This window comes from Zootoca vivipara, chromosome 4 (assembly GCF_965207765.1).
Source record: "Zootoca vivipara chromosome 4, rZooViv2.hap1.1, whole genome shotgun sequence".
Classification (NCBI taxonomy): domain Eukaryota; kingdom Metazoa; phylum Chordata; class Lepidosauria; order Squamata; family Lacertidae; genus Zootoca; species Zootoca vivipara.
The window spans coordinates 97,609,646-97,632,716 of NC_142587.1; the positions used below are offsets into that span (position 1 = coordinate 97,609,646).

Sequence of the window (23,071 nt, forward strand, 5' to 3'; positions counted from 1 at the left end):
GTCGAGCTTAATGGGGGGGATTTGTTAATTAGCATTCTGCTATCTGAATTGCTTGGGTTTAATTACCAAGGGCTGATTAACAATGTCTCATACTCAAGGCACATTTATGTAGTCCCAATATTTTTTTCTCGGGGGTGGGGGAAGAAAACCTAAGCTCATCACGACACTAGACAGGAACCACCACACTTCAAGGGCAAACTGCATTCCTATTGTTAATATCAACAACCTCAGATATGCAGATGACACAACTTTGATGGCAGCAAGTGAGGAGGAATTAAAGAATCTCTTAATGAGGGTGAAAGAGGAGAGCGCAAAATATGGTCTGAAGCTCAACATAAAAATAAAAAAAACCAAGATCATGGCCACTGGTCCCATCACCTCCTGGAAAATAGAAGGGGAAGAAATGGAGGCAGTGAGAGATTTTACTTTCTTGGGCTCCATGATCACTACAGATGGTGACAGCAGTCACGTAATTTAAAAGACGCCTGCTTCTTGGGAGAAAAGCAATAACAAACCTAGACAGCATCTTAAAAAGCAGAGACATCACCTTGCCTACAAAGGTCCGTATAGTAAAAGCTATGGTTTTCCCAGTAGTGATGTATGAAAGTGAGAGCTGGACCATAAAGAAGGCTGATCGCCGAAGAATTGATGCTTTTGAATTATGGCGCTGGAGGAGACTCTTGAGAGTCCCATGGACTGCAAGAAGATCAAACCGATCCATTCTGAAGGAAATCAGCCCTGAGTGCTCACTGGAAGGACAGATCCTGAAGCTGAGGCTCCAATACTTTGGCCACCTCATGAGAAGAGAAGACTCCCTGGAAAAGACCCTGATGTTGGGAAAGATGGAGGGCACAAGGAGAAGGGGACGACAGAGGATGAGATGGTGTGCCTGGCGTGCTCTGGTCCATGGGGTCACGAAGAGTCAGACATGACTAAAGGACTAAACAACAACATTGTTAATACTTCTGTTCAGGAATGTTAGGCGCTCTCAGTAAGCATGAATGCCAACACCAATGACACAGCACTAACCTGTACCACTCGAGTCTATGCTTTTCCCAATCGAGTAAATATTGATTTAGGGTGAAGACCAAGTTCCCTGCTATTTTCCCCAAGTTGTCATTTAGAGGAAGGAAATAAATGCTTGTTAATAAAATTAAGGACTAGCAAAACGTTCGTCATTATAGTGGGGTGAGTGCGCGCACGCGCACACATATAGGGATGGTGTGTATAGCTGCTAGGACGGGGAGGGGGGAATGCATCTGTCCACATGCAGAGGCTCACACATGATTCCTATCAGAGAGGATGAGGGCATCCACTATCTGGGGTGAGAGACAGGTCTTGTCCTCACACAGCCCTGTAAGATTTGTTGCTTAAAGGTCACAGTCATCCTAATGAAAAACGTTTTCCTGCTACAGACTCCACAGGCAATAACCAAACAGAAGTTATGTAGTCTATATGTAAGATAGACACATTTCTAAAATGTAATTTCTACGGCCCCACCCTTCACTGAGTGGAACTGTTTTACTATGAAATCACTTCAAGCTTCAATGGGAAGTGATTCATCAAATAAACAGTACCTCATGTTAAGATCGTGGGACGCAGGTGGCGCTGTGGGTTAAACCACAGAGCCTAGGGCTTGCTGATCAGAAGGTCGGCGATTCAAATCCCTGTGATGGGGTGAGCTCCTGTTGCTTGGTCCCAGCTCCTGCCAACCTAGCAGTTTGAAAGCACGTCAAAGTGCAAGTAGATAAATAGGTATCACTCTGGCGGGAAGGTGAACGGTGTTTCCGTGTGCTGCTCTGGTTCGCCAGAAGTGGCTTTGTCATACTGGCCACATGACCTGGGAAGCTGTATGCCGGCTCCCTCAGCCAATAACACGAGATGAGCGCCACAACCCCAAAGTCGGTCACAACTGGAACTAATGATCGGGGTCCCTTTACCTTTATGTTAAGATCACAAACAATATGTACAGTATTGTTTGTAGTCAACATATTAGCCTGAATTAGGGCCAAGTTTACCCAGTGCCCACAAAACCTAGGGTCAGCCAACCTCCAGCCAACAAACCAAACAAGATCTCGGTCTAGCAATATCTCCGAATGGAAAACCTGGGAAGCATAGAAAAGGATTGGAAAAGAGCTCAAATCAAGAGCTCCAGCAGATATAATCAAGCCTGAAAGGCATTAAGTGAAGACAAATGAAGATTGTAAACTGGACTGAAGGGCAGACAGAGCGCTTGGGAGGGAAAGCACATAAACAGTGTTTCCCTTTTAACAAGCTCATCATCTCCAGCCACCCAGCATTTTATGAAAGAAGATCAAAAATCCAGCCATGATTGTAGCATTTTTTAAAATGAGTCAGAAACAATTGTTAGGCTGAAGGATACACTCAGCCTGCCTAAGCAGGGTGCCTCTGCAATTGTGGCCATTTCAGGGCTTACCTGCATTTCCAAGACTGATTAGAGTGGATGAAATTTTGCTGTGCTTGAGCCGAAATACTGCAGGGAGTCAGAACAGGGACAATTTTCTAAAACATCCTGGGTTGTTGCCTAAGAGATGTTTTGTGTTCTGGGATAACAGCAATTATTCCTCATTGGGATTTCTCAATTGTCGGGAAAGTATAGAGGGCCATCAATACTGTTCTCTCTTTTGGGGGGAGGGGGGGCATACCAACCATTATATATTTCACACACAAAAAGTTCATTACGGGGAGTTTCTCTTTTTAGATGTACTTTAGTCAAAGCTCAATTCAACAAGTGACACAGCAGCATTTGAACAGAGAGGCTGACAGGTGCATTATTCAGCCTCACTAGAGAAAAATAATCAAATAGACATTTCACATCATAACTGTGCTGTTGCTCAGATTTAACATTTAAGCTATTCCCAAGCACTATTTCTTAGCAAACTAGTAACAAATTATTCATCTAACAAAATTTTCCCCTTCAAATCTGCTTAAAAAGGTAAAGGGGCCCCTGACCACCAGGGCCAGTCGTGTCCGACTCTGGGGTTGCGGCGCTCATCTCGCTATATAGGCAGAGGGAGCCAGTGTTTGTCCGCAGACAGCATCCGGGGTCATGTGGCCAGCATGACAAAGCCGCTTCTGGCGAACCAGAGCAGCGCACGGAAACGCCATTTACCTTCCCGCCAGGGGGGCAGGAGCTGGGACCGAGCAACAGGAGCTCACCCCATTGCAGGGATTCGAACCGCCGACCTTCTGATCAGCAAGACCTAGACTCTGTGGCTTAACCCACAGTGCCACCTGGGTCCCCCGAATCTGCTTACTCCAGTATTATTATTTGGGGGGGGGGTGGAGAATACAAGGTCCAGGGTTCAAATCCCTACTCAGCCATGAAGCTCACTGGGTTACGTTGGGCCAGTCACTGTCTTGGCTATCCTACCTCAGAGGGTTGTTGTGATGATATAATGGGGAGGTGGAGAAGCATGTTCACCACCTTGGAGAAAAAATAAAATAAAATAAACTGCTATTTGAATTCTCCCCTCAGTGTCCATGGCATGGGTTTGCTTTAATTTCCTCCTCCCTTTCTCGTCACTTTGTAGTGTGCCCACTCTTTTCAATGGAAACGGGTGAAAAAGCAGTATGTAAATGTGACAAACATATACATTAATACGGTAACACTACCTCTATTATTTTAATGATTGCAGCTCAAGCCTATAAACACAGTCTGGGTGGAATCCAATATACGGTAGTACTAAGCCTGTCGTTTCGACAGTTCAAGGATTTCTGCTTTCACAAAGGAATGTTTCCCCTACACCCCCACAGCTTGCGCCCAAAATCTGTTCTGGAGCAGATCTTGGGGAAGAAGGGGGGAAATCCCAGTGCACAATGACAGGACACAGCAGAGTACCTACTGCTACAGGTGCAACCTACTAAAATCAAAATAAAAAAATTCCTTCAGTAGCACCTTAAAGACTAACTATAAAACTTAGTTGGTCTTTAAGGTGCTACTGAAGGATTTTTTTTATTTTGCTTCGACTCAGACCAACACGGCTACCTACCTGTAACTACTACTAAAATCAGTTAGCTATCCTGACAGTTAATCTGCTAGAGCAGGGGTCAGCAACCTTTTTGCAGCCATGGGCTGGTCCACTGTCCCTCAGACCATGTGGTGGGCAGGACTATATTTTTTTAAAAAAATATGAATGAATTCCTATGCCCCACAAATAACCCAGAGATGCATATTAAATAAAAGCACACATTCTACTCATTTAAAAACACAGATTCCCAGACCGTCCATGGGCCGGATTGAGAAGGCAATTGGGCAGCATCCGGTCCACGGGCCTACCCCTGTGCTAGAGGCCAAGAGTATGAACAGTCTTGCAGGATCAGGGCCAAGAGGCATACTGCAATAGAAGGTGAATCATAAGGTCCAATGTCTATATACAGAGGGTCAGGGTCCTGAAAAGTGGTCCTTCTATGCACTATCACATAGGAAACAGCTTGGGATTGATTCTTTGCATTCAGAAAATATGAAAGGCTGACTGCAACACCAAAGACCAGAAATAGCTGGAGCCTCGCAGATGCAAGCAGAGAAAGCAGGGCAGTAAAGGAGACTGGAGGTCTGCTAGCTGGCAGAATTTATACTATCAACAGCTAATACCAGCCATGAATGAGTGAATTGCTTCCAGGTGCAAAATGAAGCCCCTCAAAAAACCCAGTCAAGTATTTAGCAGTCTGTTATAGGGTAACTGCTTGGAACTGCACAAAGGCTACTGAACCAGATAACCTGGGTTCAAGATGTACTACCCAACCATACCCCCTTCCCAAGAGTATTGTGATCGTAAGTCATGTTATCACCAGGAATAAATTCCATTGATTCAAACAGGAGTTAAAAGTAATTATCTAGATTAGCACTTATGAATTTAATGCGTTCCGAACGCACGTTTGTAAGTCGAAAAAAATTGTAAGTCGAATCCCATAGGAATGCATTGGGAGAAAAAATTCGTAAGTCGAAGCAACCCTATCTAAAAATTCGTAAGTAGAAAAAATTCTATCTAAACCGCATCCAAGATGGCGGACGGAGCTCCATTCGTAAGTAGAAACATTCATAAGTAGAGTTATTCGTAAGTAGAGGTACCACTGTATTAAATATTATTTCTCTATGAATTCATTAGTAACTGAAATACATGTTCCAACATCTGTAAGTAGTTAATATGTATAATTTAATAAACCAGGCAGATATTGCAGAAAAGGTGGCAATTGACAAAAAAAAATTTAATGACCAAGATGTGATTTGATGGCAGAATGATTTTTGGTCTGCAGCCTGTATCCTGCCTCATTACAGTCCCCCCTCTGGCTCTAACCGGACAATAATCAGCAGCCACTTCACAGTTAACATTTCATCACCAAATAACACTGTTGATTCAATCAAGCCCAGCAAAATGTTTCCCTTAAGATGCTTTCATCATCTGCATTTCTTGAAGAAATGCCCTTCCTTTCACCATCACAACTTCTCAGTGAGAACAAATACTCTGCTGCATCTGAAATCATATTTTGATTAAAACATAAATGGAACCAATTGCCTTTCCCCCTCGTTGGCTAACACAACATGCCTTTGTCTGAAGGCAGGGAGACAGATGAGAGGAAAAACTCAACCTGCTCATTTTTCCACATTTGACAGTTTTCAGCACAAACTGAATTCCTTCTGGATGAAATTCAATCAACAGGAAATACAAGCTATAACCTGAATGCTTATCACCAAACAGGGCAGGGGTGGGAGGAACTGCTAAAGCAAAAAAGCCTTTCAGCAATGAATAGGTTTGGGTTTTTTTGCCATATTTCACGACTGTTTACAAAGAAGAGTGAACACAGGACTACCTTCACCTCAACACTATTAATCTGCAATATAATGATAAACTTAATTGCCCTTATTATTGCTGTCCCAATAAATGAACTCTTGCAGCAATCTCTTTAAATATAAAAAACCTTTTATCCCCATTCCAGCCTGTATTCATGATAGAAAATTAATGCAGCTGAACATTTCTCAGTCTTGCAATATATCTGCTTTCTGCCCACGGATGTTACATGGTGACATTTTCAATCACATCAAATCCAAAGCTTGGGTTCCAGCACATCATTAAAGACAAGGCAGAAACCATACTCATTCCCCCCACTACATAGGGTTACACAACACCCATCCATTTGCTTTTCCCAGTACGTACAAGGACAGCCTTGGTTACATTTTAGGCAAATATACTGATGCCAATTTTTATTTTATATGGTCACTACCATCCACACAATGTCCAAAAAAAAAAAAGGAACGTTGCAGAACACACACATTCCCCGGTTTCTCTAAAAGAATCCTTCTGCACAGCCCGAAGAGTTGCCCTTTGCAAAGCTCAGATGTGGTAGTAAAGGTTCAGAGTATTTGCTGTTCAGGAACTGCAGTGATGCTAAGCAAGTATATGTGTGCTCTTAATTCTCCTTCCAGCTCCCAAGAGGAGGGGAGGCAAATTAGAATCCCAGTTCTTACCTTCCCCACGCTCTTGCAAAATGCAGTGTTCCTCTGCCTAAAATGCATGTAACTCCCACAGCACCTCATCACAGATCAGTCTGGCATAGCAGGAGTCATTCTCTAACTATGCACATTCCAATACTCTGCATTGAACATTCATGACACTTAAGAGGTACTATGCTTATGAAACATTGCTGCAGAAGCTCAGCTGAAGAAGCATATATTTAGGCTGCAATCCTATCTATACAGGGATGCGGGCGGCGCTGTGGGTTAAACCACAGAGCCTAGGGCTTGCCGGTCAGAAGGTCGGCGGTTCAAATCCCTGTGACGGGGTGAGCTCCCGTTCCTCGGTCCCAGCTCCTGCCAACCTAGCAGTTCGAAAGCACGTCAAAGTGCAAGTAGATAAATAGGTATCGCTACAGCGGGAAGGTAAACGGCGTTTCCATGTGCTGCTCTGGTTCGCCAGAAGCGGCTTTGTCATGCTGGCCACATGACCTGGAGGCTATATGCTGACTCCCTCGGCCAATAACGCGAGATGAGCGCCGCAACCCCAGAGTCAGTCACGACTGGACCAAATGGTCAGGGTACTTTTACTTTTACCTTTCTATACACGCTTAGGTGACAGTAAGTCCCACCAAACTCAAGGGGCACTTTTGAGGGGGCATGGGCAAAATTACACTGCGCTGATCACTATTCAGCTGGATGTATGCCATCTTTACATGCTCCCTATTTTCACAGCCACTCCTGTAATTTGGTCCTCTCCCTACTGCCACTCCCACCCTCACTCCAAAAAGCATTCTTGCCAGTGTTAGAAACTGAATGGCACCTTAAACCTAGGTTATGGGCACTGCAATGGAGTGTCTATGCACACTTTTTATAACAAGAATACAAAGCTGAAAATGAATGATCTGCAGCTAAAATCTTATGTTCATTTTTCACATGGTCGAGTCCTTCCCCTGCCCATATCCCTAGTATTCTAATGAGGGTCCCTTCTCTAGTCTTCAGAGGGTGAATGGATGTGGGGAGGCAGAAAAAGGTCCTCCTTTTCTTCCAGCAGTGGCAGTTTCAATCTGAAATCTTAGGCTCAGTACTGTGCCCAGAGCTCAGAAACTGCTCACATTAATGAAATTCCCTGTCGCAAAAAGCACCTAGAGCGGTGGGAGTTTCGAACGCCAATTTCTCCCAATCTCTTCCCCAAATATTAACCTTTGGTAGCAGGATATACATGCTGAATGTGAGCAAGTTTAGATACCCCATCACAGGCCCTCCCATCAAGATGTTATCTCGCTACCCTCACTTGCCTGTTACCTATCCATCAGCAATACCCCAATTTACCCTCACCGTACTCCCTTTGCCTCAACAATCATATTAAACAACTGCTTCATTAAGACAGGAAACATGATATGCCTACCCAGTTGCCTCACCAGTTTTCATTCTCTCCCAGTGGCCAATGTTTTTATGCCACACCCCTCGTGCCTATAATAGTGCCATGATCAAGTTCACTCATGGCACCATGCTGGAATTCTTTCAAAACCTCTTGCCGGCATGCGGGCTTGCAATCCCTAGTTCCCGTGCACTCCTTTCATATGCTCACCATAGCTGCCAAGTTTTCCCTTTTCTCGCGAGGAAGCCTATTCAGCATAAGGGAAAATCCCTTTAAAAAAGGGATTACTTGGCAGCTATGATGCTCACTCTGGCTTTTGGTATACAGTATCCCCCTCACCCACCTCCAAAGTATGCTGCATCCATCCCTTCACGATTTCCCCCACAGCGCTTCCTGGTCCATCCTGCTAAGCACCTAGAAAGATTCCCCATGCCATGCTATGGCCCTGTACTAATCATGTTCTAAAGCCATCTACCTTAAAGCCTTTATGGGCAATGGATCACCATCTTGCTTTTACTCGATAACGCCCAACAAGCACCCAGAATTTATCCCAAATCCATTTAATTATCCCTTTTGTCTCACCCACAAACACATTTCCCCTTCCCCAAACCCAGGGCTTTTGTGATACCCCTGTACCAGCACACCGCGTTCCCATTCCTGCTATGCTACACCAGATACCAGTGCCCTGTGTCACCAAGCCAATGCCCTTCACCATCTCCCATTGCCTCAATGCCTGTTGCCATCACCTGCCTCGTCCCAACCCTTAACTCTCACAGGGAAAGGGGCACATGTAGCTAGCTTCCTCCGTCCCTATCACAGGCACACCAATGCCACCCGTAAAAGCCATCTTGCCCATGGGATATTGCCACTCTCTAAGACATCCAGCCCGTGGAAGTGCCCGATTCCAAACATCTTGCCAAACCCTGTATCACATCTACATCAACCCCCACTGAGATCAGTATCCTTTTACTTTCCTGACCCTACCCAATGCTAACATATTATGTCCCCCAATGCTTACTGTAAAGGCCTTTTGAGATTTCCATCCTTTTTAAACTGATATCCTGATTCTCCTCCTCCTCCTCCTCCAAGGAACTCAAGGCACAGTTCTCCCTGCCATCTGATCCTCAACCCTGTGAAGCAGGTGTGCGCCAAAAGGCTGGCCTAAGGTCACGCAGCGAGTTTCATGGCTAATCAGGGATTTGAACCTGGGGCCTCTCTGGTTCTCAGTCAACCATTCTGGATTTTCCCATTGCACTGCCGCCGCGTCCCATCCCCCCCAACACACAAAAGGATTCACAAACTTCATCTGCATGTTCCACATCGCACACCACACTAAGCCATCAACACACAAATGAACCCCTACTACACACTCCTGACAATTTTCCCCACCCTTCATGCCACTAGAGGTCAGGGGTCCCAATGCAGACCCACAAACCCTGTCCTCACACAGCATGGCAATCTCTTTCCCAGATCCCCCTGCTAAAATATTTTTAAAGGGTGCATACAAATTAATAAGAGTTCACAATCTCTCTCTCATATATATATATGCATACACATACATACATAACATGCATGTGCACGCACAAATTGCTTCTGCCCCTCCCCCCAAAAAACAATCCTTTAACCTTAACAAAGCAAGCACTCTGGGGCAGCCCCTCCTCAGTGATTCTGCACTGCCCCCCCAAAAAAAACTGCCTTGAGCCCTCTCTTGTGCATACCCCCCCCACACACACACACCACCAGCATCCTCGGTATCCCCCTAAACACACCAATACCCTGAGACTGCAGGCCAGAAATAATAAAACCACTAACAAGCCCGTCCCCACATTAACTTCCCAGACACACACCAAGCCCCCCACAACTGCAAGAACTTGGCAGAGGGGGGCACAGAAAAAGGGAAAGAACACCTACAAGACCCCTTACACTTGACCCTGCTAGGGTTTCCCATCTCTCCCACACTCTCTGAGGCTAAGGGGGCAATAGATAGATGATAGATAGATGGATATAGATATTACATTATATTATATATATATTATACATATTTAATATATTATCATATTATATCTCCCACCTTTTTCCCTGACGGAACTCAAGGTGGCTATGAGGGGGTCTCAGGGGGGTGGTTACCGAGGGGCTCTATGGGGGGATATCGAGGGGGTCTATGGAGATCTATGAGGGAGGTCTATGGGGATCATCGAGGGGGGGGTTACTGAGGGGGCCCAGGGGGGGCTATGAGGGGTGGCTACCGAGGGGCTCTATGGGGGGGGGTATCGAGGGGGGTTATGAGGGGGTCTATGGGGATCTATGAGGGAGGGCCCATGGGGGGCTATGAGGGGGTTTCGAGGGGCTCCCCTCCCCCCCAGCGAAGGGGGGAGGGGAACTCGACGGCGCGGAGGGGGAGGCTGTTGTTGTTGTTGAGGGGTTTTCGGGGGGGGTCCAGCGGCGGCGCCCCCCTCCCCCTTTCCCACCTGCGGGTCAGGGAGCTGGGGTCCTCCTCGTCCTCGTCGCCTCCGGCTTCTCCTCGTCGGCGGTGCTCCGGGGCTCCAGCCTCCTCTCGCGGTAGCAGTAGCAGCAGCAGCGTCCGCCGGTGGCGGCGGCGGCGGTGTCGAGGGGGGAGCAGGAGGCCTCTGCGAGGGAGCCAAGGACGCGGAGCTTTGTGGGCGATCGGCGGGCGAGCGAGGCTGTGAGGGAGCGCAGCGCCGAGGATCCTGTCTGAGGCGGGCGAGGGAGGGAGGAGGGAGGGAGGGAGGGAGGGAGGGAGGGAGGAGGGGCGGGGCCAGCGCCAGCCGGCAGCCGGGAGAACCGCTGCGAGAGCCGAGAAGGCGGCGAGACTACAGATCCCGGCACGCCGCGCGCGCACAGGGATCAGCCGCGTGAGGCGCCCGCTTCGCCGCGCGGCATCTCGGGGGTTGTAGTCGCCGAGGCGTCTCCTCCTCCTCCTCCTCCTCCTCCCCCTATTGGGCTTCGGCAGAAAGGGGAGGCGAGAGGAAGGGGCATGCTGGGAGTTGTAGTAGGTTAATCACAGACGGCTGAGTTATTAATAGCTGCTGGGACAGCTAATAACACGGTGATGGCGATCGCCGTCTTTATGGATTTTCCTGGGCGCCTTAAAATGTGAAAAGCATAACGTTGTTGTTGTTGTTGTTGTTGTTGTTGTTGTTGTTTAGAAAATTAGCAAGGAAAGGCAGCCACAAACTTCTTTGCACTGAGGCTGCGTAAAATTGCTTGAAGTCCGATTTAAAACACAGTTAAAAGGCTACTTGAATAATAAAAATGGGTATTCACTCGGAGCTAAAAAGACCGGAGAGAGAGATCGGACATTTCTCCATATTTTTATCATTATTGTACATCTTTTACATCTCTACTTGGCTTTTAGGAAGTGCTATTGGAAAATATTGTTCGTATTTATATGAATTGATAAAGGACGTGACTTTTATTGTTTTCTGTGCAGATCGATTATATTATTATTATTATTATTATTATTTATTATTATTATTATTATTACGTGTCTGAGCGGTTTGTTTGTTCTCTCCCTGCCGCTTTTCAGACCAAAGACTCCACAGTTCGGCTCAAAGCATGCAATGAGAACCATTCTACTAATAATCGGAGGATGCAATGCAAAATAATAAAATAAAATAAATAATAATAATAATAATAATAATAATAAAGCTGCCTGGTCGCGTGGAAGCTAAGGACGGGTTATTCGAGCCTTGCGAAGTGGGCATGGTAAACAACGTCTGGGGGAAAAATAATTGTTGTGGAGGTGAGACCTGGGGAAAGCTTAGGCGGAAAACTATTCACCTTTTAATGTTCCAGGAGCTGAAAATGCCTTGCGGGGAGAGAAATGAACTGCACGGAGGCTCCATCGTTTGGGACCTGCTGCAAGCATTGCAAAACGATGCCCGTGTGCGGCTCTGGAGGAATAAATAAGACATTATTCTTTTCTGGCAGAGGAGCGAGGTCGAGCTGCCCTCCTTGCAACTGTGAGCACCGCTTGCAAGCATCTCAAAATGAGCTTCGGAGCCGGGCACTGAAATGCAATAAAATGGACCGTCTGTCCGCAGCAGCTGCGAGCGAGAGACCCGACGTGCTCTCGGGCGCTTTCCCACGAGCAGAGCCCGATGGGAGATGTAGTTGGAATAATCCACTTAGAAGCAGAGGGGAGGGTTGTTTGGGATGCAGGGAGTCGCAGAGCTTTCTCTTTCACTCTCTGCTCCCCCCACTCACCCACCCAATTTTCCTAATTTAAGGTTTCCTCATATGCTGGGTAATGTAGTCTTCTCATCTGCTTGGGTGGTTCATGGACAAAGAATACTCTAGGAGGCAGCAAGGAGCAAAGGATGTCAGATCCTGGAGGAGATGGGGAGAAAGAGTCTTGTTAACCCTAACGGATTACGCAGTAACTGCTGCAAGAGGTTGTTTTTTAAGGGGAAGAATAAATTTATTTTGCAAGATGCGTTAAGTTAAGTGACTGGTGAACGTGTTCGAGTCTTACAGCAAAAACACCAAGGTCAGCGCCGGATTTACGTATAAGCTAAACAAGCTATAGCTTAGGCTCTGGGGCCCCCAAAAAAAATTAAAGGGAGAAAAAAGTGGATGTACATTTCATGTTATATTCCACTTTTCTCCGAAACCGCTTGACCAATTACGTTCAAATTTGGACACAACATTCCATTCAAATACAGTACCTGAGTATTTCCATAACCTTAGATCAGGCATCCCCAAACTGCGGCCCTCCAGATGTTTTGGCCTACAACTCCCATGATCCGTAGCTAACAGGACCAGAGGTTGGGGAAGATGGGAATTGTAGTCCAAAACATCTGGAGGGCCCAAGTTTGGGGATGCCTGCCTTAGATTATACAGATGTCATACCTGCCACAGGTAAAAACATGAATTTGTCTTTTTTAAAAATAGCACCCTCCAGTGGACGTCAAAGGAACAGACGTCATAATCCCATCCCCTCCTCCTCCTGCCTCCTCACCGAGGCCTCTCCCGCCCTGAGAACCAGCCTGACTCCACAGGCCCCGCCACCGATGGAGCCAGGCCGCCCCAGAGAACGCTCCGTGCCCTGAGAACCAACCCAGCCCCACAGGCCCCACCGCCAATGGAGCCAGGCCGCCCAGGAGGCCCCCCCCCCACTGACAGAGCCAGGCCGCCCAGAGGCCGCGCCGTGCCCTGTAAACCAACCCGGCCCCACAGCCCCACCATCGACAGAGCCAGGCCACCCCAGAGATCACACCACACCCCAAGAACCATCCCGCCCCACAGGCCCCGCCACCGACGGAGCCAGGCCACCCAGGAGACCCCACTACTGATGGAACCATGCCACCCGGGAGCCAAGCGGATTCCCCAGACCCCGTCACCAATGAACCCCATGCCCCGAGAACCAGACCAGCCCCACAGAACCCATGTCCGACCCCCCAGGAACCAGGCCAGATCCCACAAGCCCCATTGTAGACGGAGCCCATGCCCCGAGAACCAGGCCGCCACCATGACCCCAGGCCTGGCTCGGACCCTGACGTCCCTTCCACTCCACGGAGGAGTGTCCACATAAGACATGGCATGTCGGACCCAACCTCTATAACTTTACACTGTGTCAACTTCCCCACTAACCCCCACACCCCCACACAAAACTCCCACCTCGGGACCCCTGACCACCTCCATGTTACAACACCACCCACAAGTATTATGATATTCTACAACTTTGAAAGATAAACTTTCTATTTCCTTTCTTTTCAAGTTAACACACTGAGCCACAGCAACGCGTGGCAGGGGATAGTTAGTATAAGATTAAAAAAACAAATAAAATAAAACCTACATACAGCAACAGGTGTTTTGTGTTGTGTAGGCTCCTATGATGTAAGTCATGGGCCCCGCCTGCTAGCCTGCTCCCTAACATATCACTGGTTTGCTCCTTTCTATATATAGGGTGCCTACATTCTGCAGGGACTGCTTGTATGGCAACATGTGCAAATGGCTTGAGATACCTATGAGGTCCATAAATTACCACATAGCATATATTCCACACACAAAAACAGCAACCATTTGTTGTTGACAGCTGGACATATAAAGGGCCCCATTACCTTCAGTAGCTTAGGGCTTCACCAAAACAAAATCCAGCCCTGACCAAGGTATTGTGGAACCTTAAACCTTACGAGGGTACAAGGTATTTGTGGACTACAGCCTGCTTTAGGGGGTCACAGACCACAAGGCTGGCTGCCAATTCCAGTCCACCGGCTCCTTAAGTACAAGATAATTTATTGAAAACATTTCTGCATTATACTGCTGTCCATATGTATGGGGTGTTAGGGGATTCGTGGTACCTCTGATGGGAGACACATTGTGCTCCTTCTGGGGTTTGCCAGTTTGCCCACTCAGCTCTCGCCTGTGACTCCTGGAAGCTGCCAAAATGCGGCCACACCAATGGGAAAGGCTTTGACTAGACAGCTAAACCAGGTGAGGGTAGCCAATACGTCTCAAACCTTCGGTGAGTTAGGGACTTCCCCTGCATGCGAAGTCAAGCTCCAGGGGATGGAGCGGACAAAACCAAGAGTGGGTCCAACGGTCAAGGAGGCAGTTTCTGTGCTTGCAGTAGATCAGGCATGTCTAACAGCTAGATCGTGATCTACCAGTAGATCACTGGACGTCTGCGGTAGATCACTGGTAGATCATTGGATCCCCCCAAAGAAGGTGAACTGTGGCTCCCCTAAAAAAAGCTTAACCTCCTCCCTTTTTTACCTCCTCCCTGAAAAAAACTCCACAACTTTGACCCGAACTCCCCCAAAATGGGCCTTCCTCCTTCCTAAATAAAACTCAACAACTTTGACCTGAACCCCAAAAAAGGGGGTAGATCACTGCCAGTTTTTAACTCTGTGAGTAGATCGCAGTCTCTTGGGAGTTGGCCACCCCTGCTGTAAATAATAATAATAATAATAATAATAATAATAATAATAATAATAATAATACCCCGCCCATCTGGCCGGGCCTCCCCAGCCACTCTGGGCAGCTCCCAACAGAATATTAAAAACACTATAAAGCAGGCATCCCCAAACTGCGGCCCTGCAGATGTTTTGGCCTACAACTCCCATGATCCCTAGCTAAGAGGACCAGTGGTCAGGGATGATCCAAAACATCTAGAGGGCTGAAGTTTGGGGATGCCTGCTATAAAGCAACAAACATAAAAAAAAACTTCCCTAAACAGATGCTTTCTAAAAGTCAGATAGTTGTTTATTTCCTTGACATCTGATGGGAGGGCGTTCCACACTACCGAGAAGGCCCTCTGCCTGGTTCCCTGTAATCTCTCTTCTCGCAGTGAGGGGCAGGTGGGGCTTGCCAACCTGGGAAGGTAGCCCATCGAAGAGAAGGAAAATTCTGATCCTAAAACCTCTGCTACCTTGCGGAATCTCTTCGGGAGAAGAAAAGACTAAGGAGTAAACCCTACACAAATCCAAACTGGATTCCCTAAGGAGGTTGGATGGCGTCTTGTATGCCTCCTTCCGGGAGTGCCGGCAGCCAAGCTGTCACCTGACATCTTGTTCTGCTTTCCTTTTGACCACATCGGCGAGGATGAGAAGGGGGTCTTGTCATCTGGGCAGCTCAGGACCTCTATACACACTGTCCAGGCCTGCGCCCCAGAGAGGTCACTCTGGAGCTGCTAACTGAGCAAAAACACTGAAAGAGGCAGCAGTTACGAGTTTATCCAGCCACAGCAGGCGCTGTGATTCCCTAGTGGTTTGGCTTCACCTCCGGAGGCTCACTCCATTATCCTTTGAGACAGACAGATGCCCCAAAACATGGGTAGGCAAACTAAGGCCCGGGGGCCGGATCTGGCCCAATCGCCTTCTAAATCCAGCCCACGGACGGTCCAGGAATCAGCGTGTTTTTACATGAGTAGAATGTGTCCTTTTATTTAAAATGCATCTCTGGGTTATTTGTGGGGCATAGAAATTTGTTCATTCCCTCCCCCCTCAAAATATAATCCGGGGCTCCCCACAAGGTCTGAGGGACAGTGGACCGGCCCCCTGCTGAAAAGGTTTGCTGACCCCTTCCCAAAAACAACAACAAATTGCTGCCCATCCCTAAAGTTCTAGGCACAACTGCCGGCTTCATTGGCCCAGATGCTTTGGGGTGCACCCAGCCCCTCTAAATAGTAGTGGGGGAAAGAAAAGGAGTTCCCCTTTTCTGGATTCCAGCACTGCTTGGAAAGCTGAGGCAAGAGAGTTAATTAACCAAAATAATGGCAGGCTTGGGAGAAAATGATAGCACAGGAAAGGAGCAGTAGAGAAGGAAAGTGACGGGGGGTGGGGCCGGGGGAGCCACCATAGAGCATGGCAGGGGTCTTCCCCAGGGCCCCCCTCAGACCTCCCCAGGACTCGTGGGAAAGCTCTCCAGCATGTGGATGATTCTGATGGTGGTGAACCCTCCTTCATTTGATGTTTTTAAGGAGAGGCCTTCTGTCCGGGATTCTTTAGCTGTGATCCCTGCATTGCAGGGAGTTGGACTAGAGGACCTTTGAAGTTCCTTCCAACTCTGCAATTCTGTGATTCTCAGATCTCGTTGCCCTGTCTATCCAGCTGCGACAAACCCAGGACGTTGTCACCAATTAATTCGACAATCCCGGCGTTGTCACTAAAACTTCAGATGATCCCACCTAATATGTGCGGATCCCACCAATGTGATGTGCCTCCCTTTCTATGCCACTAGCAGAGTGTTGAAGGAAACTGGTTATTTCACAAACAACCCACCTATCCTTCTTGCGCCCAAATAAACTGCCTGTTTAGGTTTGGGGTCTGCTAGTGATCGAAGTGCAGTTCCAGTTCTCCCAATAACGTGGCTCAGTATCCCTTTTAACTCCCGGCAAGTGTATCAGGAACCACCTTGTGCTCACAGTCAGGATTCCAGGTTCACCCCAGCAGCCTGTTGCTACTTTGTGGCACCTTCTTCCTGGCACTTGTCCTCCCTGGGCTTGACCTTGAGGTTTTAAACTATTTTCCTGCTCCTCAGGTTTAGTCTAACCTCCTCACTACCGTCACCACCCTCTTGAGTTAGGATACTTCACTGGAATAACTAGGCACATCCGTTTTCAAAGTAACATTTAAGAAAGCTTTATTAATCTAGAGGACATGTAAAATGCGTAATGGTTTCATGCGTATCAGCTCTTATATCATGTTCTTAGTTACAGATAACACTGGCTGAATAATATAGTTCTAATAAACTTCTCCAAAAACACTCTCATATCTCCTACTACTACCCACACGCTCCGGCTCCCAAAACCCCTCTCAACTCTATCCACTGAAATAACTCCTCCCCATTCCTTTTAAACTCAAGGCAGTCCTGCCCCTCAGGAATGGAATGTGTCACTCAACACGGAGGTTGGGTTTAACACTTTCCACCCTGGGGTTTCTGTTGCAAGCCAGACCAGTCCGTTACACCAACACCCTGTGCAATGGAGGGAGGGGCGGCGGGGAGACACATGACCTCTCGTAGATAGGATCCCCTTCTCCTAATACAAATATTTACTGCTAAGAAACCCGCTACCAGCAAAGAACCATGCCTCCAGGGATGTTTTCCCTGGCAAAGGCACCGAGGAGGATCAGCAGTCATTTAAGTGTGCCACGCTGTGGCTCGTAGCCTCCAAGAATGTGGCGCAGCCCCCTTTGTGTGAATTTTTAATAAAGCAACAGGCATGCAATATTTAAATGAAACCCTGCGGGAGCCATTACTCGCTGGACCAAACAAGAGCAAGTCCAGTTCATTTTGGGCACAAACATCTGCCGCTTGCATCCACTCCTCAAACGGGGAAGAGCAGGGGGGATTTGCCGATGGGAAGGAGGGAAGGAGGGAAGGAGGGCGTTGCGCATTGACAGGACAGCCTTCCGCCCTTGGTGATGTTTTCCATGGTGCGTTGCTGTGGGTTAGTTCACCACAGCTATTCTCCAGATCAGTGGTTCCCAACAGGTGGTCTGCGGACCCCCAGGGGTCCACGAGCTATGCCAGAGGGGTCCGCAAGATGCTATTAGAATAAAAAAAAATATTAGATATATTTCGTATGATAACAGATTTTTTGTTTTGGCCGCTTCCTGCATGAGCAGAGTCTAGCGCAAAACTAGAATTAGATAGAGGCAGTAGTTCTGCTGTATGCTGTTAGGTGGCGCTTTACAAACACTACTGTTTTGCAAAGAGGCAGCGCACGCATTCTACTAATGCTCACCTCCCCAATATGCTTTGCGCGCGTCAGCTTCATTTGTGCGCTACTGCGCAGGTACCCTATCTTCTCCATTCCCCTCCCTCCTCCCTGGCGCGCGCTGCCTCTTTGCAAAACAGTAGTGTTTGTAAACAAAGCGTTGTTTTTCGCAGAAGCTACAGTTCGCGTAGTTAAAAATGGACCGTTGGTTAAAAATATAAAATATAAAAAGACTCTTAATTTGGCTCTCACTTTTTAATTTTAGGATTAGGAATTAATGGGGGTCCTTGTCACAATAGCGGCTTGATGAGGGGTCCTCGATAAAATTTTGTTGGGAACCACTGCTCCAGATTATGTGTGCGTGCGTGCTGCAGAAGTCCATTTACGGTGCATTTGTGATTATTTGCGCTCAGGATGCTGTCAGGGGAGTTATATATACCCAAACCAACAAATTCAAATGAGAATCGTTATTCTTATTTTATTTTATTTTATTATTTATTGAGTTTATATTCCCGCTTGGACTACTGCAATGCGCTCTGCGTGGGGCTACCTTTGAAGGTGACCCAGAAACTACAACTACAAGTAATCCAGACTGCGGCGGCAGCTAGACTGGTGACTGGGAGTGGCCGCTGAGACCTACATTGGCTCCCAGTACGTTTCCGAGCACAGTTCAAAGTGTTGGTGCTATGTTCATGTTCTTTATGATTTAATTTATAATTATAATTTATGATTTAATTTATGATTATGATTTATGGTTATGATTATGATTTACGGATATGATTATGATTATGTTCATGAAAAGTTTGTTTTCCTAATTTTTGTTTATTTATTTTTTGTTATGTTTGAAATTTTGTTGTTCTAAGTTATGTTTTGGATATTTGTGTTTTTTTTGGTGTGACTGTGAGTGTATTTTTTAATGTATAACTCAATAAAGTTCATTTTAATTCTAAAAAAAAAAAATTTCTAAAAAAAAACAAAGTGTTGGTGCTGACCTTTAAAGCCCTAAACGGCCTCGGTCCAGTATACCTGAAGGAGCGTCTCCACCCCCATCGTTCTGCCCAGACACTGAGGTCCAGCTCCGAGGGCCTTCTGGCGGTTCCCTCCCTGCGAGAAGCCAAGTTGCAGGGAACCAGGCAGAGGGCCCTTTTGGTAGTGGCGCCCGCCCTGTGGAATGCCCTCCCATCAAATGTCAAAGAAATGAACAACTATCAGACTTTTAGAAGACATCTGAAGGCGGCCCTGTTTAGGGAAGCTTTTAATTTTTGATGAATCATTGTATTGTAATATAAAAAATAATATTTATTTATTTATTTATTTATTTATTTATTTATTTATGCTATTATTCCACCCTCAAGGCGTTTCACATAAAATATCACAACATATATAATCTGAATAAAACAACAACCCAATAACACTCTCCCCCCCCCCCTGAAAAGAGCCACATTTTAAAAGGGTATAGGGTGTCAAACAGATCAACCAAAGGTCTGGTTAAAAAAGAACGTTTTCCCCTGGCACCTAAAGGTGTGTAATGAAGGCGCCAGGCGAACTTCCCTGGGGGGAGCATTCCGCAGACGGGGAGCCACTGCAGAGAAGGCCCCGTTCTCATGTTGCCACCCTCCGGACCTCTCGGGGAGGGGGCACACAAAGAAGGGCCTCAGAAGATGATCTCACGGTCTGGGTAGGTTCATCTGGGAAGAGGCAGTCCTTGAGGTATTGCGGTCCTGAGCCGTTTAAGGCTTTAAAGGTCAAACCCAGCACTTCGAATTGGGTCTGGAAACTAATTGTTAGCCAGTGAGTCGGACCAGGATCGGTGTAATATGTGCAAACCGTCTTGCTCCAGTGAGCAAACTGGCCGCTGAATTCTGCACCAGCTGAAGTTTCCGAACCGTCTTTAGAGGCAGCCCTATGTAGAACGTAAAAAAGGAGATTCTGGCTAAACACAAGGAAGAACTTTCTGAGGGCAAAAACCATTTGACAGTGGAAGGTTGTGTCCTCTCCTTCCTTGGAGGTTTCAAAACAGAGGTTGGATGGCCCTCTGTCATGGATTTTAAAACTGAGATTCCTGCATTGCAGAGCTTGAGAGAGTTGGCTCCTTTAGATGACTTGTTAGCGCAAGGTGTTAAAAAACCCCCACAGATGCACCAAAAGTGAAGTCATCGTTTTCCCGTTGTAGGGAGATGGACTCATAATAGGTGAGCTCCAGGTTACCCATCTCCCCTCAGCAAAGCAGCATGAGTTTAGTAGAATCATAGAGTTGGAAGAGACCACAAGGGCCATCCAGTCCAACCCCCTGCCAAGCAGGAAACACCATCAAAGTATTATTGACATATGCCTGTCAAGCCTCTGCTTAAAGACATCCAAAGAAGGAGACTCCACCACACTCCTTGGTAGCAAATTCCACTGCCGAACAGCTCTTACTGTCAGGAAGTTCTTCCTAATGTTTAGGTGGAATCTTCTTTCTTGAAGTTTGAATCCATTGCTCCGTGTCTGCTTCTCTGGAGCAGCAGAAAACAACCTTTCTCTCTCCTCTATATGACATCCTTTGATATATTTGAACATGGCTATCATATCACCCCTTAACCTTCTCTTCTCCAGGCTAAACATACCCAGCTCCCTAAGCCGTTCCTCATAAGGCATCGTTTCCAGGCCTTTGACCATTTTGGTTGCCCTCCTCTGGACATGTTCCAGCTTGTCAGTATCCTTCTTGAACTGTGGTGCCCAGAACTGGACACAGTACTCCAGATGAGGTCTGACCAGAGCAGAATACAGTGGTACTATTACTTCCCTTGATCTAGATGCTATACTCCTATTGATGCAGCCCAGAATTGCATTGGCTTTTTTAGCTGCTGCATCACACTGTTGACTCATGTCAAGTTTGTGGTCTCCTAGATCCTTTTCACATGTACTGCTCTCAAGCCAGGTGTCTCCCATCCTGTATTTGTGCCTTTAATTTTTATTTATTTATTTATTTGCCCAAGTGTAGTACCTTACATTTCTCCTTGTTAAAATTCATCTTGTTTGCTTTGGCCCAGTTGTCTAATCTGTTAAGGTCATTTTGAAGTGTGATCCTGTCCTCTGGGGTATTAGCCACCCCTCCCAACTTGGTGTCGTCTGCAAACTTGCTCAGGATGCCCTCAAGCCCATCATCCAAGTCATTGATAAAGATGTTGAATAAGACTGGGCCCAAGACAGAACCCTGTGGCACCCCATTCATTTCTGCATGTTCTGGTTTTCTTCCGCTTGGACTACTGCAATGCGCTCTGCAAGGGGCTACCTTTGAAGGTGACTCGGAAACTACAAGTAATCCAGAATGCGGCAGCTAGACAAGTGACCGGGAGCTGAGCTTATTGTTGTAGATCCACTGAACTCAGGTGAACCCTTTCAAACACGCAAAAGCTTTGTTGGAAGTGGTCTATGCCTCTGAATACTGCATATGCATATGCTCCCAATCAAGTATTATTATTTTATTATTAAGTGAGAGGCTGCAAAGCCATCCGAAATGTTTTCCTCTTCTGGCTTCCCTTCCTGTGTTAATTGTCTCCGGAATATATTTTTTGAGCTACGGCATTCTGACTGTGTTCCCTTTGTGCTCTAATAAGCCCAATAAATAAATAAATGCTAATAACGGCCTTGGGAAAAAGATTGCCTGCACAAACATCCCTAAACGTGCATGCATATTTATTGAGACGCTAACCTCCAACGACCATTTAGATACAGCAGAAACGGCAGTGCGCTTGTTTCAAGCTATTAGCAGCTTTGCTGATGTGAAAACACCAGCCTTTGGGGGGGGGGGAATGTGATTTGTGCACAAAGAGGGCTTCATAAAATATGGGATGCTTGATCATTTCATTAGGGATATGGTAAGAGAGATGCCATCTTCTGACCCTTCTGATTTAAGCCATTATTGCCCTGTTTCAAAAGTGCCCTTTTGAGGCAAGTGCTCATTGGTCCATAAACTCCACATTTAGTGGTTCTGGCCACATGACCCGGAAGCTGTACGCCAGCTCACTCGGCCAGTAAAGCGAGATGAGCGCCGCAACCCCAGAGTCGTCCACGACTGGACCTTTACCCATGTACTATCTGAAACCCAAGGGGTGCATTGGTTGCCATATGTGAAATACTGTGGGAATGTACAAATGACATACTCTGTACAAGGCACAGGTTTATTGGGGGGTAATCCATCAAGTGATTTACCACAGGACCACAGGACCACTGGCGCCAGTCTGTCTGTTTACACATCTTCCTTGTTGGCATGAGTGATGTATACGTTAAAGGTTAATGTATTTTACGAGGGGAGAATGCTTAATAAAGAAGCTGGGGCTGGGAGAAATCTCAGCACTCTCTCGGCACTTTCTCAGCACTTCTCTGTTTTACCTTTTGCATCTACGGATCTCTCTCTGTCTCAACTCATTTTGCACCATTGCCGGCTGGCTTTTCCGACAAAATACTGTATATTCTGGCGTATAAGACGACTGGGCGTATAAGACGACCCCCATCCTTTCCAGTTAAAATATAGAGTTACGATCTGCTTCGAATAAGTTCGTACAAGTTTTTATTATGGGTTTAGGAAAAATTGAAACATGAAATAAGGAATTAAAGTTATAAGAGGAAAGCATAGTTGAAATGATTTGTAAATAGGGAACTAATATGGAAAACTGGGAAATTTACTTTGTTTTATGTTTGTTTGTGGTTTGCTTTTGGTGTTTCTTTTATTTTTCTTCATATGTTTTCTTCTTGATTTTGTATAATTTTGTATAATTTCGTATTTTGTGTTATGTTGTGTTTATTTTGTTTATTTATGTTATTTTTCCTTGCTTTGTATTTTATGTTGGATACTAAATAAAGATATTTTTAAAATAAAATAAAAAATAAAAAAATATAGAGTTTGGGATATACTCGCCGTATAAGAAATACGACCCGGCGTATAAGACAACCCCCGACTTTTGAGAAGATTTTCCTGGATTAAAAAGTAGTCTTATACGCAGGAATATACAGTACCTTGGCATTATTTTCAGCACTCATTACTAGTGTCTGG

The 23,071-nt window shown here is 46.4% G+C and overlaps 1 protein-coding gene across 4 annotated transcripts in view; it reads right to left on the minus strand.

The window, feature by feature from the left end:
* FAM168A (family with sequence similarity 168 member A) overlaps positions 1-10,601 on the minus strand; it is a 149,992-nt gene extending 139,391 nt beyond the window's left edge. For all 4 annotated transcript variants that reach the window (XM_060273943.2, XM_088668861.1, XM_060273942.2 and 1 more), the window contains exon 1: positions 10,322-10,601. The gene's annotated coding sequence lies outside the window, so the exon portion shown is untranslated. The remainder of the gene's footprint in view (positions 1-10,321) is intronic.
* Between the last annotated feature and the right edge of the window lie 12,470 nt (positions 10,602-23,071).